The sequence below is a fragment of the Octodon degus genome, unplaced genomic scaffold (assembly GCF_000260255.1).
Source record: "Octodon degus isolate 3935 unplaced genomic scaffold, OctDeg1.0 scaffold00086, whole genome shotgun sequence".
In the NCBI taxonomy this organism is placed as follows: domain Eukaryota; kingdom Metazoa; phylum Chordata; class Mammalia; order Rodentia; family Octodontidae; genus Octodon; species Octodon degus.
Window position 1 is genome coordinate 2,318,504 of NW_004524662.1, and position 19,949 is coordinate 2,338,452.

At 37.2% G+C, this 19,949-nt stretch overlaps 1 protein-coding gene and 1 pseudogene across 2 annotated transcripts in view; both read left to right on the forward strand.

The window, feature by feature from the left end:
• Slc25a21 (solute carrier family 25 member 21) overlaps positions 1-19,949 on the forward strand; it is a 560,147-nt gene that overhangs the window by 199,532 nt on the left and 340,666 nt on the right. The gene's annotated exons all lie outside the window — the stretch shown is intronic.
• Positions 2,388-7,092, forward strand: LOC105742944 (annotated as a pseudogene).

The following is a 19,949-nucleotide window of genomic DNA, read 5'->3' on the forward strand; positions in this document are numbered from 1 at the left end:
GCCTAATGAGTGAATATTTGGATGCAGACCCTTAGAACAGCAGTGCAGCTGGGGCCTGAAAGGGCTTGTGTAGCTTCACTGGATTTAGGTTTCTGTGAATTGTTGATAACAATTCTCACATCCACTCTCCCACTTTGTGCTTGGACTGTTTAGGACAGTCAAAGGACCAATTTTCCATTTTGGAATCTCAGGTGGCAGATCCCCAATCTTGCAGAGGACTTAGGTGTTACGTGTACCCTAGAGAAAAAAACTTGTTTTCTGTTACACTCTTTCGCACGTAGTTCTGCATTCAGTACAGCATCCTCTCTTTAGAAACCACTTTTACTGAGACTTCTACATTATGACAGCAACTTGACTTGTTGCCAGAGAAGCTGGAAATAAAAGTTTAAGATAAATATCAGTGGTGATTTTTTTCTTGGTCACTCTCTCATATCCTAACTTGTCCCAGTAGAGGGTCAATTACAAACATTTGGCCACAAATCCAATCCAAGAAAAATACTGAGAGAAGGTATGAGCTGTAGCACTAGATACCAGGGGTGTCCGGAACCACTATAAATGTTCAGAACGTGTCAGCTGCAAACCAAAGGACTTTAAGTGATATTTTAGGGCCCAGTGCTTGTGAACAGGGTGCAAAATGAATAAAAATTAGCTGAGAATGTTTCTATGGTTAGGTATTTAGTCTTGAATCCTTTCAAGTTAAAACAGTATTGTAGTTGATCCTACACAGATAATACTATTAAAAGTTCATTAACAAGCTACCCATAGTCAAAACTAAATGGCAAGAGAATAGTATGGTTAAGTCTTTCTCTCTCTTGAAGTGTCTGATATCATCTGTTGACCTCTGTTGTTGTATAAGTAAGCAACTGTCAACATTCACCATTCCTCACCCACAGCATCATACACTAAAGTGGGGAACCCTGCAAAGTTGATAGGAATGCTAATAATTATGTTTTACAAATTAGTAAGAGTTTCGGGATTGGCAGTCCATGGAGGACATTTTTCATATCCTCCATACCTTGGCTGTCACTGCATGTTTAAGCAGTTTTGAAAACCAAAATAGCAAAGAGGATTTGATATCCTATAGGATAAAAAAGAAAGACTACAAAAACACATTAGTTCCTTCCTTCCTGGGAGAAAGCAAATGGCAAAGCAAGCATATCTTGGCCCTCTATTCAGGTAAGAACTAAGATCCATTTCATCATCCTGCATATACCTGCCACAGGAAATATGATAATTTAAAAGGAAAACTGTAAAGACTTTTTGCAAAATAGCAGTAATTGCTTTGAATAATAATTTTTGTTTTCTATAAGACATTTATCTCCTATCTACTAATCTTCTGGAAGGCATTCTGGCAATGAGCTACAAGTCTAGGTTTTCATTCTGTTGTTAAGAAGCTGTGTGATGTCTAGTGAGTAATTGAGCTTCTTTAGGATACATTTGAAAAAATTATAGAACAATTAATGTAAAGTTAATTAAGGCCTGCAAAATAGCTCAGCAGATTAAGGCAAGCACAGGGATCTGGGATTCGGTACCCGACACTACATACCACACTGGCTCCGTCCCTGGGCACACCAAGCTGGCCACTGAGATCAGGCATGGTGGCGTGCAGTCCCAGCACTGGGGAGGCTGAGACAGGAGGATTACTATGAATCTGAGCTGCTTAGTGAGACCCTGTACCAAGTAAATAAAAGATTAAGAAAAACAAATCTCAACCTTGGCAGTGAATCAGAATCAGACAGGGAGTGTTTTTTTTAAAGCTTTTTAAAAATTATTTTAGCTTCTTAGTGCATGTACATAGTGCATAATGTTTACATTCCTCAGGGAAAGTCTGTACATGTGCAGAACACATCTCATTCCTTTTTCACGCTCTTTCTCTTTCATGCATGCCTTGATTTCCTTCCTTCCTTTACTTTTGTACATTCTTTCAGCACATAATGCTTACATTCCTTGTGTGTAGTTTGTACATTTCATAATATATCCAATTTCTATTTTAAAAAATACTTTAAAAAAAAACAAAAAACAATCATTTCGCACACTTTTGGCTAAGATAAAAAACCAACCCAAACACCCATCACCTAATAGGCGGCCGCTGTGTTAGGAGTACAGTGGCGGCGTAACCAGCCTCCTTGGACGTAGGAGGAGTGGAGTCAACATCTCAATGCAGCAAGTCACAGTGGTCGATTCAGCTTCTTGAAATGGGTGATCCATTCATGTTGCAGTGATCCACAAACCCAGCACCAGGAGTTCTGGGACCACCACCTCCATCATTTCATCTTGGTGGGCCAGCAGTGGGACCAAAAGGAAATCTGGGTGCTGGAAATGGGAACCTGAAAGGACCAAGACACATGCAGAAAGGCAGAGTGAGAACTAGCTGAGTTGTTCACATCATGGATTTTCAGGGAGGGAAAAACTTGAGATACCAACTGCTACAGCTGGTGGAACCATTTGGAGTTACTTCAGATCATCTGATTCTAAATAAAATTAATGAGGCATTTATTAAGTTGGCTACTACAGAAGATGTTCAGGCTGCAGTGGAGCCTGATTATTATACAACTGCATCAGCAGAAGTATTTGGCAAACCAGTGAGAGTTCATTTATCCCAGAAGTATAAAAGAATAAAGAAACCAAATGACCATCACCTGAGGAATGGATAAAAAGATGTGGTGGTCTTTTTATACAGTGGAGTACTACTACTCTGCTATAAAGAAAGAAAAACTTGAAGCTTTTATAGGTAAATGGATGCAACTAGAGGTCATACTCGTAAGTGAAATAAATCAGACTTGCCTGTATCAACATCATATTGTCTTCCTAATGTAAGAAACTGAAAGAGTAAATAAGATACAAAATATACAATCGAGGGCTGACCAAGTAGCTCAGCAGATTAAAGCGCCTGCAAGCAGGCACAGGGGCCAGGGGTTCAAACCTCAGGCCTGCCTTGCTGACACTCCCTCCAGCGTGAGCTGAGACAGCAATTGAGATTGGGCGTGGTGGCACGTGATTGTAATCCCAGCACTATATATATATTTTTTTTTTGTATTACAAATTTCTGCTGGTTTAATGAAGTGAACAGTTAGTACTCATACTGTTGGATCGATTTTGCATGCCTCTATCTGGTAAGCTGAGCAACTACTTTGAAGATAACAATATGCACTATAATAACTATTGTTAATTTCCTATCATCTTGCTTTGAAATTCTATATCATTTTTAGTGTTTTTTCTCTTTTTAAAAGAAGAAAAAGAAACCAAAAGGAAAACCCTTGTACTCTAGAAAGTTCAATTCAACTCAGATACAATAAAACAGATTTTGTTAAGAATTAAAAATAACAATGACAACAACACCGGAAGACTACTACTACTACCAGACATTTGAGCCTAGATGAAGATGGAATGTATAGCTAAGTCCTTGCCAGGCTCCATTATGCTCCTAGATAGAGCAACCTGACCTAATTAGCTGATCCATGGTGAAACTAAACCTTCCCATTTTGTCTTCTATATCTTGGGTGCCTCCTACTTTAGGCAGTTTCTCTCAATGTCTTACATTTTGATCCTTCAAGATGGCAAATAGGCCAGCATTCATTATGTCAGTTCAAGCAAATGTTTGATAGGAGAGTATATGTGCTGTGACCTGTGGAGGAGTTCTGTACTTAAAGCCCTTGAAGTAGGCTTAATAATGGAGCCTACTTCATAGAAAGGGCAAGCTGGGGAATAATGAAGTATCTCAGGTGCTGTTACATTTAATCCTTGCAGAAAGATATGTATTCTATTCCATTTTCAAGAAAAGGAAACATGGCTCTTCTGTGTAAACTGAGCCTTTTGGGTCCTCTTACAGCTGACTGGCCTTCCTTCCTTCCTTCCTTCCTTCCTTCCTTCCTTCCTTCCTTCCTTCCTTCTCTCCTCCCTCCCTTCACTCTTTCCTTCCTTTCCTTTTCCCTCTTTTCTTCCTCCTTTCTTTCTTCCATCTTCTTTCTTGGAGGACTGTTCAAAGTACATCTACCCCTACAATTCAACCATCAATTAACTTAAACTTTAGAGAAATAATAAAGAGTAACATAAACATTGATTGTTCAATAATGAACATATATTCTGAGAAGTATTTTAGGTGACTTCATTGTTGTGTGAACACTATAGAGTGTACTTACACAAACTAAGTTAGTGCTCACTGGAGATACGATCTCAGAGGACCATCATCAGATATGAAATCTGCCATTGAGCAGAACATCTTTATGCAGTGCTTGACTGTACTTAAGAATGGTCAGACCCATACCAAAGAACTGTGGTAAGGACATGAAGCTCTCTTAAACCCAACTGAGGTGATATAAATTGGTATTATTTTTCTGAGAAGCATTTGGGCAATTAAAGATCTCAGTTATTTTCACATCTTTTGACTTACTAAATCTACCTCTAGAAATCTGTCTCAAGGAAATCATTATCACTATTGGGGAACATAAAGAAAAATATACTTTGAAATATTTTATGTGATAGGAAAAACATGGCAACAACCTATGTAGTGAAGGTGAATAGTTCACCATATTTAAGTATATCCATATGATTAAATATCATGTAACATCAAAATAATGCCCATGAAGAGCTTTTAATGAAGTGAAGAAATATTAATAATATGTTAAAAACTGTATGGTATGATATCAGCTATAAAAATAAAGAATGTAAGCATGAAAACAATAAAATGTTAGCTGCAGTTATCACTAGATAATAGGATTATAAATAAAGCTTATTTTCTTTATATATTTAAAATATTTTGCAAGATGATCGTGTATTATCTTAATAAGTGGAAAACATATTAAAGTATTCTTATGAGAAAAGAATCACAAAACTTTGATTAGAAAAACAATATTTAAGAGAAATAAATTAGTGATTAAAAAAATTAGAGACCTCAATTCTAAATAAATGAAAGGAAGTCCAAGACCATGTCATATTCTTTGGTAGAAACCCTTCCTGCCTGTTTCAGTTTTCTTTTCCTCATGTGTCAAATTAGGGGACTGGTCGAAGGTATGTTAATATCCCTTTTATTTTTAAATTTAAAAAAAGATGTATTTTTCTCACAGTTTTGCTACAAATAATTTCTACTTGCTGAGAGGAACAAATCTGAAGTGTTGCATGGTGATTGTGGTGGCCTCACTTTTCCTCCTTGCCTAGAAGAAATAATCAGCCTGTAGCAAATTCTCATAGTGTTTCTAGGGCATTAAGGGTTTTTAAATGGAGATAAGCACATAGAAACATAGAGTCGAAGTATGCTGGTTAGATACTGTCAAAGGTTGTGCCTTGTAACTAAGCCTTGTTAAGTGATAAGAATAGGTTTCAAGGAATTCCTGCAATTGCAAAAAGCTAGAAAGAGAGAGAGGGAGGGAGGGAGGGAGGGAGGGAGGGAGGTTGGAGGGAGGGGGAGAGAGACAGAGACAGAGACAGAGACAGAGACAGAGACAGAGACAGGGACAGAGACAGGGACAGAGAGAGAGACAGAGAAACAGAGAGAACAATACTGATCTAATAAAAAAAACAAAGAACACCCCACCCTAAGATAAAATCCTTCCAGAAAACTGAAATTGGAAAGGTCAGCAATAAAATGGTGAGATCAAGAGATTTAGTCTAAGGCTTGTTGAAACAAGAGATCTCTCACTTAAGAACCCTGGATTAACTAGATATTCTGGAGGGGAGCTAACATGGTCTCACATTGGCAGTGGCAACCTAGGCTCTTGGTAACAAGAAATATAAACTTAGTAAAGGGACACAACCTCACTTTAGACCTTCAAGATTCTCCCAGAGGAAGTCCAATTAAATATGAGTTCGTGAGATTCAGCTAAACTGGCAAGAAGGGTCAAGACCCAACAGGATCAGGACAGGTGACATAAAGGAGATTTGAGTAAAGCAGTGAATGAATTGTGGATAATAGGACTTAATTTTCTCCTTTTTAGAGATGAAAATTAACATTGTAAAAAGGAAGAAATTAGCATATACCTGTGGTGAGGGTGGGGTGTCATCCCCTTTCACTGATGTAAGAGCCTAGTGTGGTGCTTTGAGTGATACCCAAGGAGCAGCGCTGACACCAGGGCCCGGGGCTACCCCATCTTACTTCTTATCCATGCTGAGTCCATGCGAGTTGCAGCTATATCTGGGGATGGGTGATTTTTGATCCTACTATGAGCAAGAAGAAAAAGAAAAAGAAGAAGCCTTGTGTATTAGATGAGGAAGGGTATGCCTAGGCAGAAGAAACCCAGCCCTGAGAAACAAAAGAAGCAGAGCCAGAACCAACTGAAGACAAGGATGTGGAAGCTGATAAAGAAGACAATAGGAAGAAGTATGCTTCTGATGACCTAGATGACTTGAATTTCTTTAATCAGCAGAAAAAAAAGATATTTGATATTGATGAAGCAGAAGAGCATATAAAGGATCTTAAGGTTGAAAGTGACATCCAACAGCCATCTGAACCAGAGGATCACCTTGAGCTTGGTGATAAAAAGAAGAATGTCTAGCTCCAAGATAAGGGTGAAATACTAGAAAAAGATGAAGCTTTACAAGATGAAGACAGCAAAAAAGATGATGGCATTTTATTCAGTAAGAAGACAAGCTCTGCTTGGGCAGGCTCAGAGAGAGACCATGCATATGAATAGCTGCTAAATCAAGTATTCAACATCATGAGGGAAAAGAATCCAGATATGGTTGCAGAAGAGAAAAGAAAATTTGTCATGAAACCTCTACAGGTTGTCTGAATAGGAACCAAGAAAACTTCTTTTGTAAACTTTACAGATACCTGTAAATTATTACATCGTCACCCAAATATTTTCTTGCATTTTTGTTGGCAGAACTGGGTACAAGTGGTTCTATAGATGGCAATAACTAATTTGTGATCAAAGGAAGATTCCAATAGAAACAGATAGAAAATGTCTTAAGAAGATATGCCAAGGAATATGTCACTTGTCGTATATGCCAATCACCGGATACAATTCTGCAGAAGAACATCTGGCTGTATTTCTTACAGTGTGAAACTTGTCCTTCTTGATGTTCTATTCCCAGTATCAAAACTGGCTTCCAGCTGGGACAGATAAAGGAGCACAGCTCCATGCCAAAGCTAACTAATTTGTTAATCACCACTGATTTTGCAAAGTGTGTTTTGAGGAATTGGTTGGACAGGGTTACCATCAGAGTGGATTTATCATTGTATTAAAAACAAGATGCTTTTTTTAAAAGGTGATTTTTAAAAAAATCATTCATAGACTTTGGCAAAATGCAAGATAAATTTAAGTTATTATAACAGTGAAAAAATATACCTGTGGTGCTGGGTTAAAATTGTAGATTTCCATACCAATATCTATCTATCTATCTATCTATCTATCTATCTATCTATCTATCTATCTATCTATCTATCTACCTACCTACCTACCTATCCATCTAGTTTTCTTGCCACATGCATTGAAAGTACCAGAGAGATTTTATTAGTAAACAGCATACCTACTACCTAGATCTTGGTTTCTAAATACCACTTTTCCTCCCAAATAACTAGGATTTTTTTGAGAAATGGATGATTTCTGACTTCAGAACTAGGGCAGAAAATATAAGTTTGAATGTCTCATGTCAGATAATATTCATCATAAGAGTGATGGGAATATATGAAAATGATAATAATAAAAAAGCGCAAAGCAGGTTTCATTGGTCAATCTATGTCAGTCTTAAAAATAATAAGATCCAGGAAGGTGTGAAGAACTCTGAGATTAAAGGAGCCTGAAGATAAACAAGATCCTAGGTTGTGTTCTTTGCTCTGAAGCATGTAACTGGGACACTTTCAGAAAGTCTTGAAGGAGTCTCAGAGATTAACTTTTAAATCTTTCAGATGTGTGAATTATAAATTAAACATTGTAAAGATTTTCATAAAGTATTTAAAGAAGTAAAAGATGAAAAATTAAGAGAATGTAAAGAAAAAAATCTTTCAAAACTGCAAAGACAATTAGGAAAAAAAAATCCTAAACTTGTAAGTATGAAAAATAAAGAATTGAAATTTGAAAATCAATGTGTAAGCAAGAGCAAAATAAAACAAAACCAATCCAGGAGTTTAAAATAGTATTAGTGAACTAAAAGTAGTACCTAAAGAAATTGCCAGAGTGTAGCTTAAAGAGACAAAAAGTATTAAAATAGAATGGAAGAGACAAGTTCACAGAGAACACAATGAAATTTTTCACTACAAATACAGTAGAATGTCCAGAGGCAAAGTAAGGAGAATGGAGGCACAGCCTTAGATTGTTTTAAATAGCTAATATATAAAAAAAGATTAAATGTATAACAAGTAAATATGGCACCACCATATATTAAGCAGAATTTTAAACCATCTATTTATAGATGTCTAATAAAACCTATGAATACTGAAGACAAAAAGAGAAACTTAAAAATAGGCAAATAAAAATAGAGGGCTGGGGTTGTAGCTCAGTGGTGCAGTGCCTGCCTGGCAAACAAAAGGACCTGAGTTTGATTCCTGGTAGAAAAAAGAAAATAGTATTAAAAAGACAAACAGACAGACAGACAGACAGACAGACAGACTGATAAACAGACAGACAGAGACAGACAGAGACAGACAGACAGAGACAGAGACAGAGAGACAGAGAGAGAGACAGAGAGAGAGAAAGAGAAATTATTTAAAAAGGAACCCAAGTTGCTCAACAATACACTTATTATTGGTAACACTGGAAGCCAAGAAATAGTGGAATAATATTTTATAGTGTAAATTTTGAACTTTATAACCAGAAAAACTATCTTTTAACAATGAAAATGAAATGAAGATATTTTTGGAGGGAATACAATTTGCTTGAAGTAATGTTATGAACTGAAATGTGTCTCCCTCCCTCTGCCAAGTTCATATATTGAAATCCTAATCTCTGGTACTGCAGAAAATTACTCTGGAAATAAGAACTTAAAGAGATAATTAAATTATAATGAAGCTATTAGGGTGCTCTTTGTTTTAATCTGAATGGTGGTGTTATAAGTAAAGGAGATTGGACATAGCTACAAATAACCAAAAATATCAGTAAAAATTAATATAGAACATGTTAAGATAATCTAAACAACTGGCTCAGACAGTATTTTTTAAAATGTGTTAACCAAGTAGTAAAAAAGTAGTTCTCTGGGGCCAGTGAGATAGCTCAGTGGACTAAAGTGCCTGCTTAGACAAGCTTTGGCAAGTGCAGAGACCACAGTTCAATCCCTGGCACCACATGCTGTGCCAGCCCCACCCTCAGGCAGGGCTGAGCCAGCCAGAGTACAGGCATGGTGGTGTATGCCTGTAATCTTGGCCCTGAGGAAGCTGAGAACAAGAGGATCACCAGAAGTCCCAGCTGCATAGTGAGACCCTGCAACAACCAAATACATTAAAAAAAAAAAAAAAAAGATAGTAGTTATCTGCAATCATAGAAAGATGTCTTAGGAGAAACCAACAATAAGCACTTAGATTTTGTATTTTAGATTCTAGAACTAGTAAAAATAAATTTTCCTTGCCATCTTCCCTGTGTAGTATTTTATGACAAGCAACCATAGAAAACTAATACAAGTTTACCTTTCTATTTGCCAAATGAAGTTTAAACAACACACTTTATACTTCATAAAGGACAATGACTTTATTAAGGAGATGAAAAAAGAATGGTTATTAAAGAAATTGCTAAATATTTAAATAAATATCCTATAAAGTAATAGTAAGAGTGAATGTGAACCCTTGAACTGGCAAGCCATGAATTTAAAACCCAATAATCCAATTATTTCTGATTTTGCTTCCTATTTTCTGTCCTGTCTTTGCTTCAGGCTGAGGTATTTTGGGATATTTCTGAGTCCAGTTGTTCTCTGGAAGAGACTGAGTTACCTGAGGTTCCTGTGATGTTGGGGGTGCTACTTACCTAGATCCTCAAGAAGAACTGAACTGAAGAACAGGAGTCTGAGGTTAAAATGTTGCTCACCAAGGGCACACGCTCTTTCCCTAAACAACCTCAGAGGACCCGTGTTTGATTTCTTTTCAAGAAACTTGGCTTTTCCAAATAGTCTTTAATAATACATCAGATTTCAATGTAGTCAGCTTCATCAAACGTTATGAGGCACAACCTAATAAACAAATAAAATTTTAAAATTGCCCTCTTTCTGTTTTCTTGCTTCAGAGAACATCAAGCGATGTCATGTTTTTCTCTCACTGCATATGAAGTTGGCCCATAGATACACAAGGCCTGAGTAGGTATGGGAAAGTGTGGCTCCTTGTATTATTTAAAGACTTTCATCCGTGTTTAAATAGAATATTTGCCCCTTGGCGGGGTAGGTTATAATCCTCGAGCAACTTCATTGAGAATCCAGAAAATCGAACCCTGAAATGTAGCAGTCTCCCTCCGTGTGAGCGTACTATTCCATCTTTTCCCTTAGGCATCCACTTCAAACAATATCATGAGCAGCTTCATGTAAAGCCTGTTTCATTGTATTTGTGTACAACATTGTAATTTAAACAGCTTTACTGAGGCAAATGAAAGGGGAGTAAATAGCTCACCCCAATTCAATTTTTTGTCCCTATTCTAGGATGATTTGGAAGGTATTATAAATAGGGGTAAGAAAAGGAGAGGCAGTATAAACTTAAAAGGAGAGGATTTTTTTTTGTCCTGTCTGCTGTTGTATAATAACACCCCAAGCTCTAGCATTTAACATGCATCCCCAAAATATTTGTTAAATCAGTGAGAAGAGGCAGTCAATCTCTGGTTCCTTCCTTCTATGCCTAATTTTAGATTAAAAGTAAGGGAAAGAAAGAAGCAATTCTATGTATGACATGAATTCAGCAACAGGGTTTAGTCACTGAAACTGTACTCCAGGGCCAGGGAGATAGCTCAGCGAAATAAGTGCCTGCCTTGCAAGTGCAAGGTCCTGAGTTTGATCCTTGGTGCCGCAAAAAAGAAAGAAAGAAAGAAAGAAAGAAAGAAAGAAAGAAAGAAAGAAAGAAAGAAAGAAAGAAAGAAACTACTCTATCTAATGATGGCAAACTTTTGAGAGCCTTCAGTGATACAAACAGCCTGCTGTGGCATGTGCCCTGGGCGTGCCACCCCTGGTCGCTATGTAGAGGCCCTTACACCCTATTTCATGATCTTGTACTTGAGATTCCTGTGAAGAAAAGAACTTATTTTTAAAAACATTATAGGTATCTTAATTCTAGAGATATTTAATATCAAACAAAGGGCCAAATATTTATTTTAAAGCAGTTTTCATTCCTTTGGTTTATTTTGAGAAAATTTCACAGGAAAGTATTTTTTAATTTACAGTTGAAAAAGCAAGTTGTTTCCTCTAAATAAGGACATGTTATCTAATGAGGTGTATGTATGTTCATTAACCACTTTTTATAGCTCAGTAGAGCAAGTGCTTGCCTGGCAAGCACAAGGGCCTGAGTTCAATCCCTGATTCTGGAAAAAAAAACCAAAAAAACAAAGTAAAGGAACCACATATACCATTAGCCACTTTTTAAAAACTTAGCCTATTTAATAATTACTGGACTTTTCCATGGTTAAAACTTCTATTATTCAAACATTCCTATGCTTTTTAAAATGTGTTCTTTATTTCATGTGTGCAAGGTCACTAAGGTGAAAAGAAGGTTGTAATATTTGAGTAGTATTTTACTGTTTTTATACCTTTGGGTTTACTCCTTAGGTAATCTTCACACCTAGAATGATACTATGAGTAATCTACCATGAATAGTTTTAATTCTTAAATGACTCACACTATCTGTGATAGTATATTCTGAAACAATTTCCTCATTACATAAATTCTTTAAAAATGAATTTAAAAGATTCCAAAATCATCCTGAATGATTCTCAAGTTCTTTTTGGTGCTAAAATTTTACTATTACCTAAAGGTAATAATATCCTATACTTTTGACAATAATAGACATTAATCCATATTTTTCAGGAACTTTCTAGCTTACATGAAAGGATTGTGTAGCACCACTATTATCATACACCAAAAGCCATAAAGTAACAGACAGTAGCTAGAAAACTTAAGATGTTGTTTATACAGTCATTTAGCTCAAAAAAAAATGCAAGAAATAAATTCAGTTAATACATCAGGATGCTATTTACAGCAAATACTCAGTTCAATAGTTTCTTGAGAGTTGTTTTATAGACTATGAGTTAGCAAACGAACAGAAGGTAAAGCATAACCTGCTCTGTGATAGTCTCACCCTACATGCTAATAAACAAAAACAAAAACAGTTTTTGTTTATTAGCAAAATAGTAAACAAAACTGTCAGTTTTGTCAGTGACAGGGCTTCTCTAGATTAAAGGATACACTAAGAAGATGCAGTCTCTGCCTGTTGAGATTTTATAGGGGCTACTTTTGTATAGGAAATCTTATCATTCAATTGAAAAATAATTACCTTGTAGATAGCAAGTTTGGGAGTGTGCTTTCTTCAGTTTGAGCCTCTGTGGCCTTCCAGTCTATGGGATTATAACTCTGCAGATACTTTTTCCTGTTCAAGGTGCCTTTCTCTAAAGAAAGTCAAAAATGAGATAAGAGCACCACGTTTAGTTTACATATGAAATTGTTCAAATTGGGTTGGAGTCTGGATTTTTCCCTACTATCAATTATTTCCTTAGCCCATTAAAACTTAACCTTTAGATAGTGCTAACTCAAACACAGTTTAAAAAATACTGTCTGAACTAGTTGTTTAGATTATCTTAACATATTCTGTGTTAATTTTTACTGGTATTTTTGGTTGATTTGTTTTTCAAACTATATATGTAAGCTTGGAAGGTAAAGATCCCATATTCTACTTCTGAGTACCTTGAAGGACAAGGTACTTGGCAACTTGGGTTTGGCAACTACCAGCATAATGATTGCCTAAACTGTTGAATGATATTGTTGTTGCCTTATGATAAACTGTCTTTTACAGACCTAAGAATAATCTTTGGATAACAGTAACCACTGTAAGTTAGCCCACAGTGCAATGATCTTAGCAGTGTGTTTCACTGATGGTCAGTGAGTAGATTGGACAGTGGGATTGCCTGACTATTGCAAGAAAGGACATTCACTTCCAGTCTCATTTAAGCAAAGCTAAACACTAAATGATATACAGTATGCGAAACTTGTTATCCTCAGTCAAGTGATTATCATATTCTGGAGCGCAACAATGTGTGTGGAAATCAAATTTTATAATTTTGCATTATGTTAGATTGTACTATATAGATATAGATATAGATATAGATATAGATATAGATATAGATATAGATATATAGTATTTGGTACAGGGTCTTACTACACAGCTTGGACTCATATTGATCCTCCTGTTTTCAGCCTCCCCTGTACTGCGATTATAGGTGTGAGTGATCACGCCCAGTCTCAGTGGCAAGCTCATAAATATTACGCATCAAAAGTGTCATCTTGAGGGCTGGCCTGATAGCTCAGCAGACTCAAACTCCTGCTTCGGCAGAGTACAGCAGCTGGGGTTTGATCCCCGGCGTGCCGTGCTGGCAATTGAGACTGAGCATGGTGGCACGCATTGTAACCCCAGCACTTGGGAAGCTGAAAAAACAGGAGAATCAGTATGAGTCTGATCTATATAGTGAGACCCTGTAGACCCTGTAGACCCTATCCTTAATACCGAAAGAAAAAAATCCTATCATCTTAGAATTATAACATTTTTTTCACTGCTCAAAATGATTTTTGTTTGTTTGTTTTGAGAGAGTCTCACTCTGCATTTGAAGCTGGACTTGAACTCGCTGTATAGCCTAGGCTGGCCTTAGAATCAAAACTATCCCCCTGCCTCAGTTTCCCAAGGGGTGGGATTATACATGTGGCCTCCAAATATTTTTATTTTACCCTTAGAACTAGTCTGGGTTACAGAATAAAATTAATCTCATATAGCACTCTATAATCATATCTTCATTTTATCCAAACATCATCTAGCTCAATTGTTAATGGTTGCCTCCAAACATTTTGGTTCTAAAAACTCCAAATTAAATATCAAAGAAAAGCTTTGTGACAGTTGATGTGTATATAAGAAAGAAGGAATGAAGGAAGGAAAGAGAAATACATATAAGAATAAATAAAATTATATAGTGTATATTATTTATTGATATAAGGGAATCAAACTCCGACCCTGAAAGATACCTGGAACAAATTCATGTTCTCTAAAACCAAAGAATGAATTTTAGGAACAATGGAGGTTAAGAGCAGAATTTATTTATCAGGGAAAAGAAAGCTGCTGTTGGAGAGAGGGACAGAAGAAGACCCAAGTAGGTTGCCAAGCAATCTGTCTTTTTAAGGGATTTTTATAGAGCAAAACCATGAGGTGAGTCAGGTCCAAGGTAGAATACATGGGAACTTGCAAGGTGGCCATGAGGTGGGAAAAAACTATGCTCAACCAACAAGATCACAAGCACAATTACTCAGATAAAATAGAGTAAATCAGGATCACATGGAGAAGTGAGCCAGGGAGCAAGTTGTCTCGAAAAAAGAACAGGGGCTTTTCCTGTAGGGGATTGGTGAGTGACTCTGGCTTTTTTTTTAAGGTGGAAGAGACCTATTGAGAATATCAATCTTGGCTGCTTATCTCTAGGGAGGCGCTTGATTGATCTTTAGTTCTGGGGTCTGTCTCTCCCACAGTTGCAAGATATCCTGGCTTCCATCCTGGCCCCTTCTGAGAGCCCAGCCCTGTCTGTCTACCTATATTATTTCTATCTAGCTCAGCTGCCTATCAAGACAATAGGACATAACCAAAAAAGGAATTTCTAAAGTTGCAAAGAGAAGCTAAGGATACATGCATGTCTTTCAAGGCCACAATATTAAAGAAAATAAAATTTTCTTTAGTTTTAAAGATTAAATGATATGTTAGTTACTTCCATCTCTTTTGGGGAATGATATACCTGTATAGTATAAACGATAGTGTCATATATTATGTAATTGTTAGACTCTAATGAAATGATCTTTATTACAAGACCTATACACTAGGGCTGATAGAAAATTATTATGGAGTGACATTTTCTTCCAAAGAAAATTAAAACACAAAGCCATTACATTAGAACAGATAGAAAATGACTGTACTTTGACATTTTCATCCTAGGACTATGTCGCTGTATGAAAGCAGAAGTATCTCCAGCACTTCTGCTTTTCTGGAGTCTGGGAGGAGGTCGGGAGAGCTATTCCAGATTTAAAGTCCTCACCAGAACCTTGTGTTTCAAATTAGGGAAATTCTTGGTTACTTCCAATGGCTTTATGTGATAGCTGGCATTTTCAGTAAGAACTCTCCTGAAAATTCTTTCCTACTTATGTAAACACTGAGGTGTTTGCTATGTGCCTGTAAGTCTGCTAAGGAAGGAGAAGTCAGTCCTCTGGGCCACAGAGCAGGAAGGGAAAGAAGTCTTCATTTAAAATGAGCTAACTCTCCTCCCTGTCCCACCCAATTACAGATCCAAAACCAAAACCATGGAGGACAGAGTAGATAATACATTGCTAGATCAGAAAAATAAGTTAAAAGAGAATGGAATGAAGATGAAAAAAAAATAGTTATGTGAAATTATAAAATATTAGTGCAACATAAACAGGTGTAACATGTTTAAGACGAAATACAGGTCAGAGTAACATTTTGTTCTGTGTATGCACATTGGGAAAACCTATGATTTTGAAGTCTGTACTTCTCAAGTAACATTTGTTTCTAAGAACATGTGCTCTAGCTGAGAAGATTATTTGAGTGGCTGAGGTGGTGATTAGCTGGAGGGAAATGGGGCCCAGTGACCTGCAGCCCATACAGGGGGAGGAAGAGATGACTGGCATTTACATGTACAGCACCCTAAGCAGGAGGATGGACTTGCATAGGGTGGTGGGCCAGCATGGTCACCAAAGAAAGGGAAGCGCAGGGCAGGTGCAAATCCTAAATGACACTTGGCTTCTTCTGAGGCATGGTTTCTGACATTCAGCCAGGAGGTTAGTAAGTGACTCAGTGTTCGCAAGAGCCACAGCTTGCACTCACCTCACCCCAGGGGTAGTTCTTCTTTAAACTCAGGGCCAGGAGAGAGGTGAGATGCAAGTCTTCTCACCATACCCCAACCTTATATTGTGCAGACGCTTTGCATTTGTGTGGGTTTTTCCTCTTGTACAAGCCAAAGCTTGCTTTTTTTTTTCTTTCAAAGTTTGTTCTTAAGGAACCACTAATCATTTAATTTCAGAGATGACTAAAATGTAGGCTGAGAAAAAAAGCACACAATGACATCGAAGGCAACAACAAAGAGAAGTCTGAGAAGTCAATGCGTAGCGCTGAGCCTTTTGAGATCTCATGTTAGGGTTTGCCCACTGAAGTCACTCAGGTTCATTGGGAGCATTCTGAGGACACAGTGGCCAGTACTCATCTTAACTTTACATGGTCTCATATACTATCCACATGAGCGGGGCCCCACAGCTTGCCAGGCACCTGCCCACAGTCATTTGATGGGTGCCTTGCCTGTTCCTTCTGTCCAGCACTGCGCAACTGGTGGTCTGCTGTACACTGTGCAGATGTTTCTCCCATGCTATTTCATGATTATTTTTCAAGTGGCCTCTTAGTCAAGGGATGGTAGGTCAGCACATGGAAACATCTGCTCTTACCATTTTTCTAAGCAAACAGCAGATGGCATTGCTGCTGTCCTTTTGATGTGGAGCAAAAATTCCCAAGGCTGAGGTGTTGGTTTACATCGACACTGCCTGGCAAGGGGCTGCCTGAGGCCTTGCCTCCCCTACCAGTAGCACTACTTACAGATGTTTTCTCTTTAAGTCTCATTTTTAGTTTGTTTCTTCCTGTGACTCTACTTCTTCATGAAGAGTGTCATGAACTTTGATTCTTCCTGTGACTGTCACTTGGCCACCTCACTGGTACTGACAACAGTCCTTAGTTTCTCTCTGATTTGTCGCCTGCGGGAAGTTCCACTACTATCACCAATGAAAAGACAGTTAAACTCTCTGGATCAGTTCAGGATCTGGACACCTGATCTGTGTGTGCCATGGACTAAACAGTACTATCTGAGAAATAGCCAAACCAAGTTTACTAGGCAATTTCTCAGCCAAATAAGACCACTTAAAAATTGCATTTTAATAATCAGATTTGTCACATGTGAACTGCATATATTCTCTTGTAAATCTGTGCTCTTCAATCAACAGTTCTATCAATATGCAAAAGGCTTTATAATTTTCCTTAGTGTATATTGGATTTCCAGGGGCGTTTTCACTGTCGTATAGCTTTTGGTCATCTGCGTGTTTCTACATTCTTTCAGCATCTTCTTTCTAGGTGTTTCTTCTTTGATAGCGTTGGTCAGATCTGTATGTGTGTCTTTCCTTCTTCTGTCTACTTCAGCGCCTCCCGCCAGGAGGTCCTAAGGCTTTAGTGTCCTCATCTGCAAAGTGAGGATTAATTAAAGTATTTTCCTTCTTGGATTGTTGTGAAGATTAAATAAGATAATCTGTGTCTAGTCAGGCTTTAAAAGTGGCACTTGTCGTCATCATCATCTCCGTCACCATCATCGTTGCGTCATGGACAGGTCAAGGGTCAGAGGACCTGGCTTGATAACTTTTCAACTGAAATACAAGTATTGTTATCTCTTCTTTCTCAGCCTATTTATTGCCTCATTTTTGTTTTAAATTTTGAAACATGGTCTTTCTATTTAGGACCATGGAGGATTTTTTGAGACAAAAATCTGTAATACATACCAAATAAAATGTTCAAGAACATTATCTGAATATATTTCAGTATCTGAGTTCCAGGTTGGCTTAGAACTCACTATGTAGCCCAGGCTGGTCTTGAACTTTTAGCTATTCTCCTGTGTCAGCCTCCTTAGTTCTGGGACCACAGGCATGTGTCACCATGCCCAGTGGCAAGTTTTCTTGCTTTTTATTTACTATGTGGATTTTTGTTTTATGTATTCAAGCTCTGCATTGAGAAATACATTCAGATAATGTTCTTGAACATTTTATTTGGCATGTATTACAGATTTTTGGCTCAAAAAGTCCTCCATGTTCCTATAGTAATTAACATGATATAGTTATTATCACATATAAGGATGTGTAATTTTTACTTTTGGTTATTGGAAAGAAAAATGCTGCTTTATTGTTAAACATGCAGAGAGAGTGAAAAGCAGCCAAGCATAACTCGGCTGTCTCGGGAGTTTCTGTATATTCCTTCACTGCTCACTCTGTACTCAGAGTTATAGCCCCTTTAATCTGTATAACACGTGATGATACAAAATTGTAGGCATGTGTACACACGAGATGGCTGAGCCACTGTAGCTCCAATCTGTTTGAACTTTGTGCAGTATTGCTGTTTATTATATTCCTGAAAAATTGTACTTCAGAATGGCCATTTTCTAGAGTATGGAAGTGTTCAAGGCCAATTACTCAGAAGTTCAGAAAATACAAGCTTACAGAATATAGCTATGTCAGGTAGTTAGGAGCAAAGAAATACACGGGGTTGCTATTTTTGAAGGTAAGTTCACAAATTCAGAAGATTTACCAAAATGATGGTCTTTTTCTTACATACAGCCCTTTCAGGATTATGTTAGTAAAAATGAAAAGCTGGTAGAGGGGATATTTAAGAGAAATTGTGACTCATTTTTTTCACAAGAAAAGACAGTCACTGCCCATGTGTGGAAACAATGCTGGAGCAAATCTGCTGATCTGATGTCTAAATCATCCTAGAAGTTGGATTACCAAGAGTTAGGAAACCTTAAATACTGGTGATTAGTTTATGCAACCCTGGAAAAACAAATCTCCTTCCATCTTTCAAACAAATATTTCTGGTGAACCCCTCCCAGTATCCTTTTATTTCATTTTGACTTCTTTCTTTTGTTGTTTGTAAAATTCTTTTATGAAAATATTACTCTTTCCCCTTCTATTCAGTCACAGACACCAAAATAGAGCTGTCCTAAATATCTTGCCCATTTTTTGCTAACTTCTTTCTTAGCTTAGGATCATGCTTGAATGTACTAATAAATTCTGATTTGAAAACTGAATCTGTCTCCTTCTGCCTCCGTTAAACTTCCAGCCTTCAACCTTTAAGTGAATTCACTTGTGCTATTTTCTTTCTCCCTTTTCTGTGAACTTGCATCTCATTTTTCCATTTAATTTCTTCTCTGTAGTTCATTTTGATTCATTTAACTACATAACTCATTATACTTCATATCTAATTCTCATAGCGAAAACTTTTCCTTTTATTAGTTATATAATATTTTCCTGAATCTGTAAATTATAAATTTGTAAAATTTCTGGCCTCATTACATTTGCATAATCTACATTTACATATTCATTTGTACGTCCAAACATTCATACATGAAATGCATTGTTCCCTGCCCACATGGAGTTAAAAGACTTTTGAGAAGAGGATGTAAACATGTCAGCAAATAAAGCTCGTTAGGATTTTGGAAGTTCAGGTAAATATATACACCTCCTTGGTCTTCCTCCTGAAGCCAAATCTGTCTTTTTAATCCCTGCTGAACATACAAACTTCAGTGTCCTTCTCACACACTAAAATCATCACATCCCCACTTCTGGTAATGGAATCACTAGGCCAAGGTATTTGCATTTCCTTCACCATAAGCTTCCTTTTGCTTTGCTTTTAACTAGTGACTGCATCACATTAAGTCAACCTGACCTGTGCTTCTCACATCCGTTTACTTGATTCAGTGTTCATGTCATTGTATTCCTCCCTACTTTTCTTCTCATCCAATGTAATTTGTCTCCCAACACTTCCCTTTCTTCTAACATAATGCATTAATCCCAACATCATTGCTCCCTTCCAATTTGTACTCTCCTTATGTATGGCTTCTGGATCTTTCTTCCTAAAATGTGGCTATAGTACTTTATTTCTGCATCTTTACTGCCTACAGAATAAATTCACCTCTTTCTTGCATGACTAAGGGGTTCTCTCTCTCTCTCTCTCTCTCTCTCTCTCTCTCTCTCTCTCTCTCTCTGTCTCTGTCTCT